Source organism: Gorilla gorilla, chromosome X (assembly GCF_029281585.2).
Source record: "Gorilla gorilla gorilla isolate KB3781 chromosome X, NHGRI_mGorGor1-v2.1_pri, whole genome shotgun sequence".
Classification (NCBI taxonomy): domain Eukaryota; kingdom Metazoa; phylum Chordata; class Mammalia; order Primates; family Hominidae; genus Gorilla; species Gorilla gorilla.
In genome coordinates, this window is record NC_073247.2 from 176,169,158 (window position 1) to 176,187,711 (window position 18,554).

Below are 18,554 nucleotides of genomic sequence, written 5' to 3' on the forward strand. Positions count from 1 at the left end.
TCATACAGATAGCGGTGTAGATATTTCCATGCTTATACTGATTGCGGTGAAGATGTATGCATCTTTACACAGATAGCGGTGTAGATATTTCCATGTTCATACAGAGAGCGGTGTAGATATTTCCATGTTCATCCTGATGGCTGTGTAGATATATCCATGTTCATACAGATAGCGGTGTAGATATTTCCATGTTCATACAGATAGTGGTGTAGATAATTCCATGTTCATACAGATAGCGGTGTAGCTATTTCCATGTTCATACTGATAGCGGTGTAGATATTTCCATGTTCATAGAGATAGCGGTGTAGATATTTCCATGTTCATACAGATAGCGGTGCTGATATTTCCATGTTTATACAGGTAGCGGTGTAGATATTTCCGTGTTTATACAGATAGCGGTGCAGGTATTTCCATGTTTGTACAGATAGCGGTGTAGATATTTCCAAGTTTATACAGATAGCGGTGTAGATATCTCCATCTTAATACAGATGGTGGTGTAGATATTTATATGTTCATACAGATGGCGGTGCAGGTATTTCAATGTTCATACAGATGGCGGTGTAGATATTTCCATGTTTATAGATATAGCGGTGTAGTTATTTCCATGTGTAAAGAGATAGCTTTGTAGATATTTCCATGTATATGCAGATAGCTGTGTAGATATTTCCATTTTCATGCATATAGCGGTGTAGATATTTCCATGTACAAACAGATAGCGGTGTAGATATTTCCATGTTTATACAGATAGCGGTGTAGATATATCCAAGTTTATACAGATAGCGGTGAAGATGTATGCATGTTTACACAGATAGCGGTGTAGATATTTCCATGTTCATCCAGATGGCTGTGTAGATATATCTATGTTCTCACAGATGGCGGTGAAGATATTTCCATGTTCATACAGATATCGGTGTAGATATTTCCATGTTCATAAAGATAGCGGTGTAGATATTTCCATGTTGATACAGATAGCGGTGTAAATATTTCCATGTTTATACAGATAGCGGTGTAGATATTTCCATGTTTATACAGATAGTGGTGTAGATATCTCCATCTTAATACAGATGGCGGTGCAGATATTTATATGTTCATACAGATGGCGGTGCAGATATTTCCATGTTCATACAGATGGCGGTGTAGATATTTCCATGTTTATAGAGATAGCGGTGTAGTTATTTCCATGTGTAAAGAGATTGCTTTGTAGATATTTCCATGTATATGCAGATAGCTGTGTAGATATTTCCATTTTCATGCAGATAGCGGTGTAGATATTTCCATGTTCAAACAGATAGCGGTGTAGATATTTCCATGTTCATACTGATAGCGGTGTAGATATTTCCATGTTCATCCAGATGGCTTTGTTGATATATCCATGTTCATCCAGATGGCGGTGAAGATATTTCCATGTTTATACAGAAATCGGTGTAGATATTTCCATGTTCACACAGATAGCGGTGCTAATATTTCCATGTTTATACAGGTAGCGGTGTAGATATTTCCAAGTTTATACAGATAGCGGTGTAGATATTTCCATGTTTATACACAAAGCGGTGAAGATGTATGCATGTTTACACAGATAGCGGTGTAGATATTTCCATGTTCATACAGATAGCGGTGTAGCTATTTCCATGTTCATACTGATAGCGGTGTAGATATTTCCATGTTCATAGAGATAGCGGTGTAGATATTTCCATGTTCATACAGATAGCGGTGTAGGTATTTCCATGTTTGTACAGATAGCGGTGTAGATATTTCCAAGTTTATACAGATAGCGGTGTAGATATCTCCATCTTAATACAGATGGTGGTGTAGATATTTATATGTTCATACAGATGGCGGTGCAGTTATTTCAATGTTCATACAGATGGCGGTATAGATATTTCCGTGTTTATAGAGATAGCGGTGTAGTTATTTCCATGTGTAAAGAGATAGCTTTGTAGATATTTCCATGTATATGCAGATAGCTGTGTAGATATTTCCATTTTCATGCATATAGCGGTGTAGATATTTCCATGTTCAAACAGATAGCGGTGTAGATATTTCCATGTTCATACAGATAGCGGTGTAGATATATCCAAGTTTATACAGATAGCGGTGAAGATGTATGCATGTTTACACAGATAGCGGTGTAGATATTTCCATGTTCATCCAGATGGCTGTGTATATATATATGTATGTTCACACAGATGGCGGTGAAGATATTTCCATGTTCATACAGATATCGGTGTAGATATTTCCATGTTCATACAGATAGCGGTGTAGATATTTCCATGTTAATACAGATAGTGGTGTAGATATCTCCATCTTAATACAGATGGCGGTGCAGATATTTATATGTTCATACAGATGGCGGTGCAGATATTTCCATGTTCATACAGATGGCGGTGTAGATATTTCCATGTTTATAGAGACAGCGGTGTAGTTATTTCCATGTGTAAAGAGATTGCTTTGTAGATATTTCCATGTATATGGAGATAGCTGTGTAGATATTTCCATTTTCATGCAGATAGCGGTGTAGATATTTCCATGTTCAAACAGATAGCGGTGTAGATATTTCCATGTTCATACTGATAGCGGTGTAGATATTTCCATGTTCATCCAGATGGCTTTGTTGATATATCCATGTTCATCCAGATGGCGGTGAAGATATTTCCATGTTTATACAGATAGCGGTGTAGATATTTCCATGTTCACACAGATAGCGGTGCTAATATTTCCATGTTTATACAGGTAGCGGTGTAGATATTTCCAAGTTTATACAGATAGCGGTGTAGATATTTCCATGTTTATACACAAAGCGGTGAAGATGTATGCATGTTTACACAGATAGCGGTGTAGATATTTCCATGTTCATACAGATAGCGGTGTAGATATTTCCATGTTCTTCCAGATGTCTGTGTAGATATATCCATGTTCATACAGATGGCCGTGAAGATATTTCCATGTTCATACAGATAGTGGTGTAGATATTTCCATGTTCATACAGATAGCGGTGTAGATATTTCCATGTTCATACTGACAGCGGTGCTGATATATCCATGTTCATACAGATGGCCGTGAAGATATTTCCATATTCATACAGATAGTGGTGTAGATATTTCCACGTTCATACAGATACTGTTGTAGATATTTCCATGTTCATACAGATAGCGGTGTAGCTATTTCCATGTTCATACAGATAGCGGTGTAGATATTTCCATGTTCATACAGATAGCGGTGCTGATATTTCCATGTTTATACAGATAGCGGTGAATATGTATGCATGTTTACACAGATAGTGGTGTAGATATTTCCATGTTCATACAGAAAGCGGTGTAGATATTTCCATGTTCATCCAGATGGCTGTGTAGATATATCCATGTTGATACAGATGGCGGTGAAGATATTTCCATGTTCATACAGATAGCGGTGTAGATATTTCCATGTTCATACAGATAGCGGTGTAGACATTTCCATGTTCATACAGATAGCGGTGTAGATATTTCCATGTTCGTACAGACAGCGGTGCTGATATTTCCATGTTACTCCAGATGGCTGTGTAGATATATCCATGTTCATTCAGATGGCGGTGAAGATATTTCCATGTTCATACAGATATCGGTGTAGATATTTCCATGTTCATATAGATAGCGGTGTAGATATTTCCATGTTCATACAGATAGCGGTGCTGATATTTCCATGTTCATACAGATAGCGGTGTAGATATTTCCATGTTTATACAGATAGCGGTGTAGATATTTCCATGTTTATGCAGATAGCGGTGTAGATATTTCCATGTTTATACAGATAGTGGTGTAGATATCTCCATCTTAATACAGATGGCGGTGTAGATATTTATATGTTCATATCGATGGCGGTGCAGATATTTCCATGTTCATACAGATAGCGGTGTAGATATTTCCATGTTCATACAGATAGCGGTTTAGATATTTCCATGTTCATCCAGATGGCTGTGTAGATATTTCCATGTTCATACAGATAGCGGTGCTGATATTTCCATGTTTATACAGGTAGCGGTGTAGATATTTCCATGTTCATACAGATAGCAGTGTAGGTATGTCCATGTTTATTCAGATAGCGGTGTAGATATTTCCATGTTTATACAGATAGCGGTGTAGGTATCTCCATCTTAATACCGATGGCGGTGTAGATATTTATATGTTCATACAGATGGCGGTGCAGATATTTCCATGTTCATACAGATGGCGGTGTAGATTTTTCCATGTTTATAGAGATAGCGGTGTAGTTATTCCCATGTGCAAAGAAATAGCTGTGTAGATATTTCCATGTATATGCAGATAGCTGTGTAGATATTTCCATTTTCATGCAGATAGCGGTGTAGATATTTCCATGTTCAAACAGATAGCGGTGTAGATATTTCCATGTTCATACAGATAGCGGTGTAGATATTTCCATGTTTATACAGATAGCGGTGAAGATGTACGCATGTTTACACAGATAGAGGTGTAGATATTTCCATGTTCGTACAGATGGCTGTGTAGATACATCCATGTTCATACAGAAGGCGGTGAAGATATTTCCATGTTCATACAGATAGCGGTGTACATCTTTCCATGTTCATACAGATAGCGGTGTAGATATTTCCATGCTCATACAGATAGAGGTGTAGCTATTTCCATGTTCATACAGATAGCCGTGTAGATATTTCCATGTTCATCCAGATGGCTGTGTAGATATATCCATGTTCATACAGATGGCGGTGAAGATATTTCCATGTTCATACAGATTGCGGTGTTGGTATTTCCATGTTCACACAGATAGTGGTGTAGATATTTCCAAGTTCATACAGATAGCGGTGTAGCTATTTCCATGTTCATACAGATAGCGGTGTAGATATTTCCATGTTCATACAGATAGCGGTGTAGATATTTCCATGTTTATACAGATAGCGGTGAAGATGTATGCATGTTTACACAGATAGCGGTGTAGATATTTCCATGTTCATACAGATAGAGGTGTAGATATTTCCATGTTCATCCAGATGGCTGTGTAGATATATCCATGTTCATACAGATGGCGGTGAAGATATTTCCATGTTCATAAAGATAGCGGTGTAGATATTTCCATGTTCATCCAGATGGCTGTGTAGGTATATCCATTTTCATATAGATGGCGGTGAAGATATTTCCATGTTCATACCGATAGCGGTGTAGATGTTTCCATGTTCATACAGATAGCGATGCAGATATTTCCATGTTCCTACAGATAGCGATGCAGATATTTCCATGTTCCTACAGATAGCGGTGCTGATATCTCCATGTTCATCCAGATGGCTGCGTAGATATTTCCATGTTCATACAGATGGCGGTGAAGATATTTCCATGTTCATACAGTTAGCGGTGTAGATATTTCCATGTTCATTCAGATAGCGGTGTAGCTATTTCCATGTTCATACAGATAGCGGTGTAGATATTTCCATGTACATAGAGATAGCGGTGTAGATATTTCCATGTTCATACAGATAGCGGTGCTGATATTTCCATGTTTATACAGGTAGCGGTGTAGATATTTCCATGTTTATACAGATAGCGGTGTATATATTTCCATGTTTATACAGATAGCGGTGTAGATTTTTCCAAGTTTATACAGATAGCGGTGTAGATATCTCCATCTTAATACAGATGGCAGTATAGATATTTATATGTTCATACAGATGGCGGTGCAGATATTTCCATGTTCATACAGATGGCGGTGTAGATATTTCCATGTTTATAGAGATAGCGGTGTAGTTATTTCCATGGGTAAAGAGATAGCTTTGTAGATATTTCCATGTATATGCAGATAGCTGTGTAGATCTTTCCATGTTCAAACAGATAGCGCTGTAGATATTTCCATGTTCATACAGATCGCGGTGTAGATATTTTCATGCTTATACAGATTGCGGTGAAGATGTATGCATGTTTACACAGATAGCGGTGTAGATATTTCCATGTTCATACAGATAGCGGTGTAGATATTTCCATGTTCATCCAGATGGCTGTGTAGATATATCCATGTTCATACAGATAGCGGTGCAGATATTTCCATGTTTATACAGATAGCGGTGTAGATATATCCATGTTTATAGAGATAGCGTTGTAGTTATTTCCATGTTTATATAGATAACGCTGTAGATGTTTCCATGTTTATACTAATAGCCGTGTAAATATTTCCATGTATATACACATGGCTGTGTAGATATTTCCGTGTTTGTACAGATGGCAGTGTAGATATTTCCATGTTTATAGAGATGGCAGTGTAGATATTTCCTTGTTTACACAGATAGCGGTGTAGACTTTTCCATGTTTATAGAGATAGCGTAGTAGATATTTCCATTTTCAAACAGATAGCGGTGTGTATATTTCCATGTTCATACAGATGACAGTGTAGATATTTCCATGTTCATACAGATGGCAGTGAAGATATTTGCATGTTCATTCAGATGGCGGTGTAGATATTTCCATGTTCATACAGATGGCAGTGTAGGTATTTCCTTGTTCATACAGATGGCGATGTAGATATTTCCATGTTCATACACATGGTGGTGTAGATATTTCCACGTTTATTCAGATGACGGTGTAGAAATTTCCATCTTTATTCAGATGGCGGTGTAGATATTTCCATGTTTATACAGATGGCGGTGTAGATATTTCCATCTGAATAAAGATGGCGGTGTACATATTTCCATGTTCATACGCATGGCGGTTTAGATATTTCCATGTTTATGCAGATGGTGGTGTAGATATTTCCATGTTTATACAGACGGCTGTGTAGACATTTACATCTTTATAGAGATGGCGGTGTAGATATTTCCATGTTCATACAGATGGCGGTGTAGTTATTTCTATGTTTATAGAGAGGGCGGTGTAGATATTTCCATGTTTATAAAGATGGCGGTATAGATATTTCCATGTTTATTCAGATAGCGATGTAGATGTTTCCATCTTTGTACAGATAGCAGTGTATATATTTCTATGTTTATACAGATAGCGGTGTAGATATTTCCATGTTTATACAGATAGCGGTGTAGATATTTCCATGTGTATATAGATGGCGGTATAGATATTTCTTTGTTTATACATATTGCGGTGTAGATATTTCCATGTTCATACAGATAGCGGTGTAGATATTTCCATCTTTATACACATGGCGGTGTAGCTATTTCCATCTTCATACATATGGCGGTGTATGTATTTCCATGTTTATACAGATGGCTGTGTAGATATTTCCATGTTCATACAGATGGCGTTGTAGGTATTTCTATGTTTATAGAGATGGCGGTGTAGATATTTCAATGTTTATAAAGATGGCGGTGTAGATATTTCCATGTTTATTCAGATAGCGATGTATATGTTTCCATCTTTATGCAGATAGCGGTGTAGATATTTCTATGTTTATACAGATAGCGGTGTAGATATTTCCGTGTTTATACAGATAGCGGTGTAGATATTTCCATGTGTATACAGATGGCGGTATAGATATTTCTGTGTTTATACAGATGGCGGTGTAGATATTTCCAATTTCATACAGATAGCTGTGTATATATTTCCATCTTTATACACATGGCTGTGTGGATATTTCCATCTTCATACATATGGCGGTGTATGTATTTCCATGTTTATACAGATGGCTGTGTTGATATTTCCATGTTTATACAGATGGTGGTGTAGATAATTCCATGTTTATTCATTTGACAGTGTAGATATTTCCGTGTTTATAAAGATGGCGGTGTAGATATTTCCATGTTTATACAGATGGCCTTGTAGATATTTCCATCTTTATAAAGAAGGTGGTGTAGATATTTCCATGTTCATACAGATGGCGTTTTAGATATTTACATGTTTATAGAGAAGGTGGTGTAGATATTTCCATGATTATACAGATAGCGGTGTAGATATTTCCATGTTCATCCAGATGGCTGTGTAGATATTTCCATGTTCATACAGATAGCGGTGCTTATATTTCCATGTTTATACAGTTAGCAGTGTAGATATTTCCATGTTTATACAGATAGCGCTGTAGATATTTCCATGTTTATACAGATAGCGGTGAAGATGTATGCATGTTTACACAGATAGCGGTGTAGATATTTCCATGTTCGTCCAGATAGCGGTGTAGATATTTCCATGTTCATCCAGATTGCTGTGTTGATATATCCATGTTCATACAGATGGCGGTTAAGATATTTCCATGTTCATACAGATAGTTGTGTAGATATTTCCATGTTTATACAGATAGCGGTGTAGATATTTCCATGTTCATACAGACAGCGGTGCTGATATTTCCATGTTCATTCAGATGGCTGTGTAGATATATCCATGTTCATCCAGATGGCGGTGAAGATATTTCCATGTTCATACAGATAGCGGTGTAGATATTTCCATGTTTATGCAGATAGCGGTGTAGATATTTCCATGTTTATACAGATAGTGGTGTAGATATCTCCATCTTAATACAGATGGCGGTGTAGATATTTATATGTTCATATCGATGGCGGTGCAGATATTTCCATGTTCATACAGATAGCGGTGTAGATATTTCCATGTTCATACAGATAGCTGTGTAGGTATTTCCATGTTCATACAGATAGCGGTGTAGCTATATCCATGTTCATACAGATAGCGGTTTAGATATTTCCATGTTCATCCAGATGGCTGTGTAGATATTTCCATGTTCATACAGATAGCGGTGCTGATATTTCCATGTTTATACAGGTAGCGGTGTAGATATTTCCATGTTCATACAGATAGCCGTGAAGATATTTCCATGTTTATTCAGATAGCGGTGTAGATATTTCCATGTTTATACAGATAGCGTTGTAGGTATCTCCTTCTTAATACCGATGGCGGTGTAGATATTTATATGTTCATACAGATGGCGGTGCAGATATTTCCATGTTCATACAGATGGCGGTGTAGATTTTTCCATGTTTATAGAGATAGCGGTGTAGTTATTCCCATGTGCAAAGAAATAGCTGTGTAGATATTTCCATGTATATGCAGATAGCTGTGTAGATATTTCCATTTTCATGCAGATAGCGGTGTAGATATTTCCATGTTCAAACAGATAGCGGTGTAGATATTTCCATGTTCATACAGATAGCGGTGTAGATATTTCCCTGTTTATACAGATAGCGGTGAAGATGTATGCATGTTTACACAGATAGAGGTGTAGATATTTCCATGTTCGTACAGATGGCTGTGTAGATACATCCATGTTCATACAGAAGGCGGTGAAGATATTTCCATGTTCATACAGATAGCGGTGTACATCTTTCCATATTCATACAGATAGCGGTGTAGATATTTCCATGTTCATACAGATATAGGTGTAGCTATTTCCATGTTCATACAGATAGCCGTGTAGATATTTCCATGTTCATCCAGATGGCTGTGTAGATGTATCCATGTTCATACAGATGGCGGTGAAGATATTTCCATGTTCATACAGATAGCGGTGTTGGTATTTCCATGTTCACACAGATAGTGGTGTAGATATTTCCAAGTTCATACAGATAGCGGTGTAGCTATTTCCATGTTCATACAGATAGCGGTGTAGATATTTCCATGTTCATACAGATAGCGGTGTAGATATTTCCATGTTTATACAGATAGCGGTGAAGATGTATGCATGTTTACACAGATAGCGGTGTAGATATTTCCATGTTCATACAGATAGAGGTGTAGATATTTCCATGTTCATCCAGATGGCTGTGTAGATATATCCATGTTCATACAGATGGCGGTGAAGATATTTCCATGTTCATAAAGATAGCGGTGTAGATATTTCCATGTTCATCCAGATGGCTGTGTAGGTATATCGATTTTCATATAGATGGCGGTGAAGATATTTCCATGTTCATACCGATAGCGGTGTAGATGTTTCCATGTTCATACAGATAGCGATGCAGATATTTCCATGTTCCTACAGATAGCGGTGCTGATATCTCCATGTTCATCCAGATGGCTGTGTAGATATTTCCATGTTCATACAGATGGCGGTGAAGATATTTCCATGTTCATACAGTTAGCGGTGTAGATGTTTCCATGTTCATTCAGATAGCGGTGTAGCTATTTCCATGTTCATACAGATAGCGGTGTAGATATTTCCATGTTCATAGAGATAGCGGTGTAGATATTTCCATGTTCATAGAGATAGCGGTGCTGATATTTCCATGTTTATACAGGTAGCGGTGTAGATATTTCCATGTTTATACAGATAGCGGTGTATATATTTCCATGTTTATACAGATAGCGTTGTAGATTTTTCCAAGTTTATACAGATAGCGGTGTAGATATCTCCATCTTAATACAGATGGCAGTGTAGATATTTATATGTTCATACAGATGGCGGTGCAGATATTTCCATGTTCATACAGATGGCGGTGTAGATATTTCCATGTTTATAGAGATAGCGGTGTAGTTATTTCCATGGGTAGAGATATCTTTGTAGATATTTCCATGTATATGCAGATAGCTGTGTAGATCTTTCCATGTTCAAACAGATAGTGCTGTAGATATTTCCATGTTCATACAGATCACGGTGTAGATATTTTCATGCTTATACAGATTGCGGTGAAGATGTATGCATGTTTACACAGATAGCGGTGTAGATATTTCCATGTTCATACAGATAGCGGTGTAGATATTTCCATGTTCATCCAGATGGCTGTGTAGATATATCCATGTTCATACAGATAGCGGTGCAGATATTTCCATGTTTATACAGATAGCGGTGTAGATATATCCATGTTTATAGAGATAGCGTTGTAGTTATTTCCATGTTTATATAGATAACGCTGTAGATGTTTCCATGTTTATACGGATAGCGGTGTAAATATTTCCATGTATATACACATGGCTGTGTAGATATTTCCGTGTTTGTACAGATGGCAGTGTAGATATTTCCATGTTTATAGAGATGGCAGTGTAGATATTTCCTTGTTTACACAGATAGCGGTGTAGACTTTTCCATGTTTATAGAGATAGCGTAGTAGTTATTTCCATTTTCAAACAGATAGCGGTGTGTATATTTCCATGTTCATACAGATGACAGTGTAGATATTTCCATGTTCATACAGATGGCAGTGAAGATATTTGCATGTTCATTCAGATGGCGGTGTAGATATTTCCATGTTCATACAGATGGCAGTGTAGGTATTTCCTTGTTCATACAGATGGCGATGTAGATATTTCCATGTTCATACACATGGTGGTGTAGATATTTCCACGTTTATTCAGATGACGGTGTAGAAATTTCCATCTTTATTCAGATGGCGGTGTAGATATTTCCATGTTTATACAGATGGCGGTGTAGATATTTCCATCTGTATAAAGATGGCGGTGTACATATTTCCATGTTCATACGCATGGCGGTTTAGATATTTCCATGTTTATGCAGATGGTGGTGTAGATATTTCCATGTTTATACAGACGGCGGTGTAGACATTTCCATCTTTATAGAGATGGCGGTGTAGATATTTCCATGTTCATACAGATGGCGGTGTAGTTACTTCTATGTTTATAGAGAGGGCGGTGTAGATATTTCCATGTTTATAAAGATGGCGGTATAGATATTTCCATGTTTATTCAGATAGCGATGTAGATGTTTCCATCTTTGTACAGATAGCAGTGTATATATTTCTATGTTTATACAGATAGCGGTGTAGATATTTCCATGTTTATACAGATAGCGGTGTAGATATTTCCATGTGTATATAGATGGCGGTATAGATATTTCTTTGTTTATACATATTGCGGTGTAGATATTTCCATGTTCATACAGATAGCGGTGTAGATATTTCCATCTTTATACACATGGCGGTGTAGCTATTTCCATCTTCATACATATGGCGGTGTATGTATTTCCATGTTTATACAGATGGCTGTGTAGATATTTCCATGTTCATACAGATGGCGTTGTAGGTATTTCTATGATTATAGAGATGGCGGTGTAGATATTTCAATGTTTATAAAGATGGCGGTGTTGATATTTCCATGTTTATTCAGATAGCGATGTATATGTTTCCATCTTTATGCAGATAGCGGTGTAGATATTTCTATGTTTATACAGATAGCGGTGTAGATATTTCCGTGTTTATACAGATAGCGGTGTAGATATTTCCATGTGTATACAGATGGCGGTATAGATATTTCTGTGTTTATACAGATGGCGGTGTAGATATTTCCATGTTCATACAGATAGCGGTGCTGATATTTCCATGTTTATACAGGTAGCGGTGTAGATATTTCCATGTTCATACAGATAGCGGTGTAGATATGTCCATGTTTATTCAGATAGCGGTGTAGATATTTCCATGTTTATACAGATAGCGGTGTAGGTATCTCCATCTTAATACCGATGGCGGTGTAGATATTTATATGTTCATACAGATGGCGGTGCAGATATTTCCATGTTCATACAGATGGCGGTGTAGATTTTTCCATGTTTATAGAGATAGCGGTGTAGTTATTCCCATGTGCAAAGAAATAGCTGTGTAGATATTTCCATGTATATGCAGATAGCTGTGTAGATATTTCCATTTTCATGCAGATAGCGGTGTAGATATTTCCATGTTCAAACAGATAGCGGTGTAGATATTTCCATGTTCATACAGATAGCGGTGTAGATATTTCCATGTTTATACAGATAGCGGTGAAGATGTACGCATGTTTACACAGATAGAGGTGTAGATATTTCCATGTTCGTACAGATGGCTGTGTAGATACATCCATGTTCATACAGAAGGCGGTGAAGATATTTCCATGTTCATACAGATAGCGGTGTACATCTTTCCATGTTCATACAGATAGCGGTGTAGATATTTCCATGCTCATACAGATAGAGGTGTAGCTATTTCCATGTTCATACAGATAGCCGTGTAGATATTTCCATGTTCATCCAGATGGCTGTGTAGATATATCCATGTTCATACAGATGGCGGTGAAGATATTTCCATGTTCATACAGATTGCGGTGTTGGTATTTCCATGTTCACACAGATAGTGGTGTAGATATTTCCAAGTTCATACAGATAGCGGTGTAGCTATTTCCATGTTCATACAGATAGCGGTGTAGATATTTCCATGTTCATACAGATAGCGGTGTAGATATTTCCATGTTTATACAGATAGCGGTGAAGATGTATGCATGTTTACACAGATAGCGGTGTAGATATTTCCATGTTCATACAGATAGAGGTGTAGATATTTCCATGTTCATCCAGATGGCTGTGTAGATATATCCATGTTCATACAGATGGCGGTGAAGATATTTCCATGTTCATAAAGATAGCGGTGTAGATATTTCCATGTTCATCCAGATGGCTGTGTAGGTATATCCATTTTCATATAGATGGCGGTGAAGATATTTCCATGTTCATACCGATAGCGGTGTAGATGTTTCCATGTTCATACAGATAGCGATGCAGATATTTCCATGTTCCTACAGATAGCGATGCAGATATTTCCATGTTCCTACAGATAGCGGTGCTGATATCTCCATGTTCATCCAGATGGCTGCGTAGATATTTCCATGTTCATACAGATGGCGGTGAAGATATTTCCATGTTCATACAGTTAGCGGTGTAGATATTTCCATGTTCATTCAGATAGCGGTGTAGCTATTTCCATGTTCATACAGATAGCGGTGTAGATATTTCCATGTACATAGAGATAGCGGTGTAGATATTTCCATGTTCATACAGATAGCGGTGCTGATATTTCCATGTTTATACAGGTAGCGGTGTATATATTTCCATGTTTATACAGATAGCGGTGTAGATTTTTCCAAGTTTATACAGATAGCGGTGTAGATATCTCCATCTTAATACAGATGGCAGTATAGATATTTATATGTTCATACAGATGGCGGTGCAGATATTTCCATGTTCATACAGATGGCGGTGTAGATATTTCCATGTTTATAGAGATAGCGGTGTAGTTATTTCCATGGGTAAAGAGATAGCTTTGTAGATATTTCCATGTATATGCAGATAGCTGTGTAGATCTTTCCATGTTCAAACAGATAGCGCTGTAGATATTTCCATGTTCATACAGATCACGGTGTAGATATTTTCATGCTTATACAGATTGCGGTGAAGATGTATGCATGTTTACACAGATAGCGGTGTAGATATTTCCATGTTCATACAGATAGCGGTGTAGATATTTCCATGTTCATCCAGATGGCTGTGTAGATATATCCATGTTCATACAGATAGCGGTGCAGATATTTCCATGTTTATACAGATAGCGGTGTAGATATATCCATGTTTATAGAGATAGCGTTGTAGTTATTTCCATGTTTATATAGATAACGCTGTAGATGTTTCCATGTTTATACGGATAGCGGTGTAAATATTTCCATGTATATACACATGGCTGTGTAGATATTTCCGTGTTTGTACAGATGGCAGTGTAGATATTTCCATGTTTATAGAGATGGCAGTGTAGATATTTCCTTGTTTACACAGATAGCGGTGTAGACTTTTCCATGTTTATAGAGATAGCGTAGTAGATATTTCCATTTTCAAACAGATAGCGGTGTGTATATTTCCATGTTCATACAGATGACAGTGTAGATATTTCCATGTTCATACAGATGGCAGTGAAAATATTTGCATGTTCATTCAGATGGCGGTGTAGATATTTCCATGTTCATACAGATGGCAGTGTAGGTATTTCCTTGTTCATACAGATGGCGATGTAGATATTTCCATGTTCATACACATGGTGGTGTAGATATTTCCACGTTTATTCAGATGACGGTGTAGAAATTTCCATCTTTATTCAGATGGCAGTGTAGATATTTCCATGTTTATACAGATGGCGGTGTAGATATTTCCATCTGAATAAAGATGGCGGTGTACATATTTCCATGTTCATACGCATGGCGGTTTAGATATTTCCATGTTTATGCAGATGGTGGTGTAGATATTTCCATGTTCATACAGATGGCGGTGTAGTTATTTCTATGTTTATAGAGAGGGCAGTGTAGATATTTCCATGTTTATAAAGATGGCGGTATAGATATTTCCATGTTTATTCAGATAGCGATGTAGATGTTTCCATCTTTGTACAGATAGCAGTGTATATATTTCTATGTTTATACAGATAGCGGTGTAGATATTTCCATGTTTATACAGATAGCGGTGTAGATATTTCCATGTGTATATAGATGGCGGTATAGATATTTCTTTGTTTATACATATTGCGGTGTAGATATTTCCATGTTCATACAGATAGCGGTGTAGATATTTCCATCTTTATACACATGGCGGTGTAGCTATTTCCATCTTCATACATATGGCGGTGTATGTATTTCCATGTTTATACAGATGGCTGTGTAGATATTTCCATGTTCATACAGATGGCGTTGTAGGTATTTCTATGTTTATAGAGATGGCGGTGTAGATATTTCAATGTTTATAAATATGGCGGTGTAGATATTTCCATGTTTATTCAGATAGCGATGTATATGTTTCCATCTTTATGCAGATAGCGGTGTAGATATTTCTATGTTTATACAGATAGCGGTGTAGATATTTCCGTGTTTATACAGATAGCGGTGTAGATATTTCCATGTGTATACAGATGGCGGTATAGATATTTCTGTGTTTATACAGATGGCGGTGTAGATATTTCCAATTTCATACAGATAGCTGTGTATATATTTCCATCTTTATACACATGGCTGTGTGGATATTTCCATCTTCATACATATGGCGGTGTATGTATTTCCATGTTTATACAGATGGCTGTGTAGATATTTCCATGTTTATACAGATGGTGGTGTAGATAATTCCATGTTTATTCATTTGACAGTGTAGATATTTCCGTGTTTATAAAGATGGCGGTGTAGATATTTCCATGTTTATACAGATGGCCTTGTAGATATTTCCATCTTTATAAAGAAGGTGGTGTAGATATTTCCATGTTCATACAGATGGCGTTTTAGATATTTACATGTTTATAGAGAAGGTGGTGTAGATATTTCCATGATTATACAGATAGCGGTGTAGATATTTCCATGTTCATCCAGATGGCTGTGTAGATATTTCCATGTTCATACAGATAGCGGTGCTTATATTTCCATGTTTATACAGTTAGCAGTGTAGATATTTCCATGTTTATACAGATAGCGCTGTAGATATTTCCATGTTTATACAGATAGCGGTGAAGATGTATGCATGTTTACACAGATAGCGGTGTAGATATTTCCATGTTCGTCCAGATAGCGGTGTAGATATTTCCATGTTCATCCAGATGGCTGTGTTGATATATCCATGTTCATACAGATGGCGGTTAAGATATTTCCATGTTCATACAGATAGTTGTGTAGATATTTCCATGTTTATACAGATAGCGGTGTAGATATTTCCATGTTCATACAGACAGCGGTGCTGATATTTCCATGTTCATTCAGATGGCTGTGTAGATATATCCATGTTCATCCAGATGGCGGTGAAGATATTTCCATGTTCATACAGATAGCGGTGTAGATATTTCCATGTTTATGCAGATAGCGGTGTAGATATTTCCATGTTTATACAGATAGTGGTGTAGATATCTCCATCTTAATACAGATGGCGGTGTAGATATTTATATGTTCATATCGATGGCGGTGCAGATATTTCCATGTTCATACAGATAGCGGTGTAGATATTTCCATGTTCATACAGATAGCTGTGTAGGTATTTCCATGTTCATACAGATAGCGGTGTAGCTATATCCATGTTCATACAGATAGCGGTTTAGATATTTCCATGTTCATCCAGATGGCTGTGTAGATATTTCCATGTTCATACAGATAGCGGTGCTGATATTTCCATGTTTATACAGGTAGCGGTGTAGATATTTCCATGTTCATACAGATAGCCGTGAAGATATTTCCATGTTTATTCAGATAGCGGTGTAGATATTTCCATGTTTATACAGATAGCGGGGTAGGTATCTCCTTCTTAATACCGATGGCGGTGTAGATATTTATATGTTCATACAGATGGCGGTGCAGATATTTCCATGTTCATACAGATGGCGGTGTAGATTTTTCCATGTTTATAGAGATAGCGGTGTAGTTATTCCCATGTGCAAAGAAATAGCTGTGTAGATATTTCCATGTATATGCAGATAGCTGTGTAGATATTTCCATTTTCATGCAGATAGCGGTGTAGATATTTCCATGTTCAAACAGATAGCGGTGTAGATATTTCCATGTTCATACAGATAGCGGTGTAGATATTTCCTTGTTTATACAGATAGCGGTGAAGATGTATGCATGTTTACACAGATAGAGGTGTAGATATTTCCATGTTCGTACTGATGGCTGTGTAGATACATCCATGTTCATACAGAAGGCGGTGAAGATATTTCCATGTTCATACAGATAGCGGTGTACATCTTTCCATATTCATACAGATAGCGGTGTAGATATTTCCATGTTCATACAGATATAGGTGTAGCTATTTCCATGTTCATACAGATAGCGGTGTAGATATTTCCATGTTCATCCAGATGGCTGTGTAGATGTATCCATGTTCATACAGATGGCGGTGAAGATATTTCCATGTTCATACAGATAGCGGTGTTGGTATTTCCATGTTCACACAGATAGTGGTGTAGATATTTCCAAGTTCATACAGATAGCGGTGTAGCTATTTCCATGTTCATACAGATAGCGGTGTAGATATTTCCATGTTCATACAGATAGCGGTGTAGATATTTCCATGTTTATACAGATAGCGGTGAAGATGTATGCATGTTTACACAGATAGCGGTGTAGATATTTCCATGTTCATACAGATAGAGGTGTAGATATTTCCATGTTCATCCAGATGGCTGTGTAGATATATCCATGTTCATACAGATGGCGGTGAAGATATTTCCATGTTCATAAAGATAGCGGTGTAGATATTTCCATGTTCATCCAGATGGCTGTGTAGGTATATCGATTTTCATATAGATGGCGGTGAAGATATTTCCATGTTCATACCGATAGCGGTGTAGATGTTTCCATGTTCATACAGATAGCGATGCAGATATTTCCATGTTCCTACAGATAGCGGTGCTGATATCTCCATGTTCATCCAGATGGCTGTGTAGATATTTCCATGTTCATACAGATGGCGGTGAAGGTATTTCCATGTTCATACAGTTAGCGGTGTAGATGTTTCCATGTTCATTCAGATAGCGGTGTAGCTATTTCCATGTTCATACAGATAGCGGTGTAGATATTTCCATGTTCATAGAGATAGCGGTGTAGATATTTCCATGTTCATAGAGATAGCGGTGCTGATATTTCCATGTTTATACAGGTAGCGGTGTAGATATTTCCATGTTTATACAGATAGCGGTGTATATATTTCCATGTTTATACAGATAGCGGTGTAGATTTTTCCAAGTTTATACAGATAGCGGTGTAGATATCTCCATCTTAATACAGATGGCAGTGTAGATATTTATATGTTCATACAGATGGCGGTGCAGATATTTCCATGTTCATACAGATGGCGGTGTAGATATTTCCATGTTTATAGAGATAGCGGTGTAGTTATTT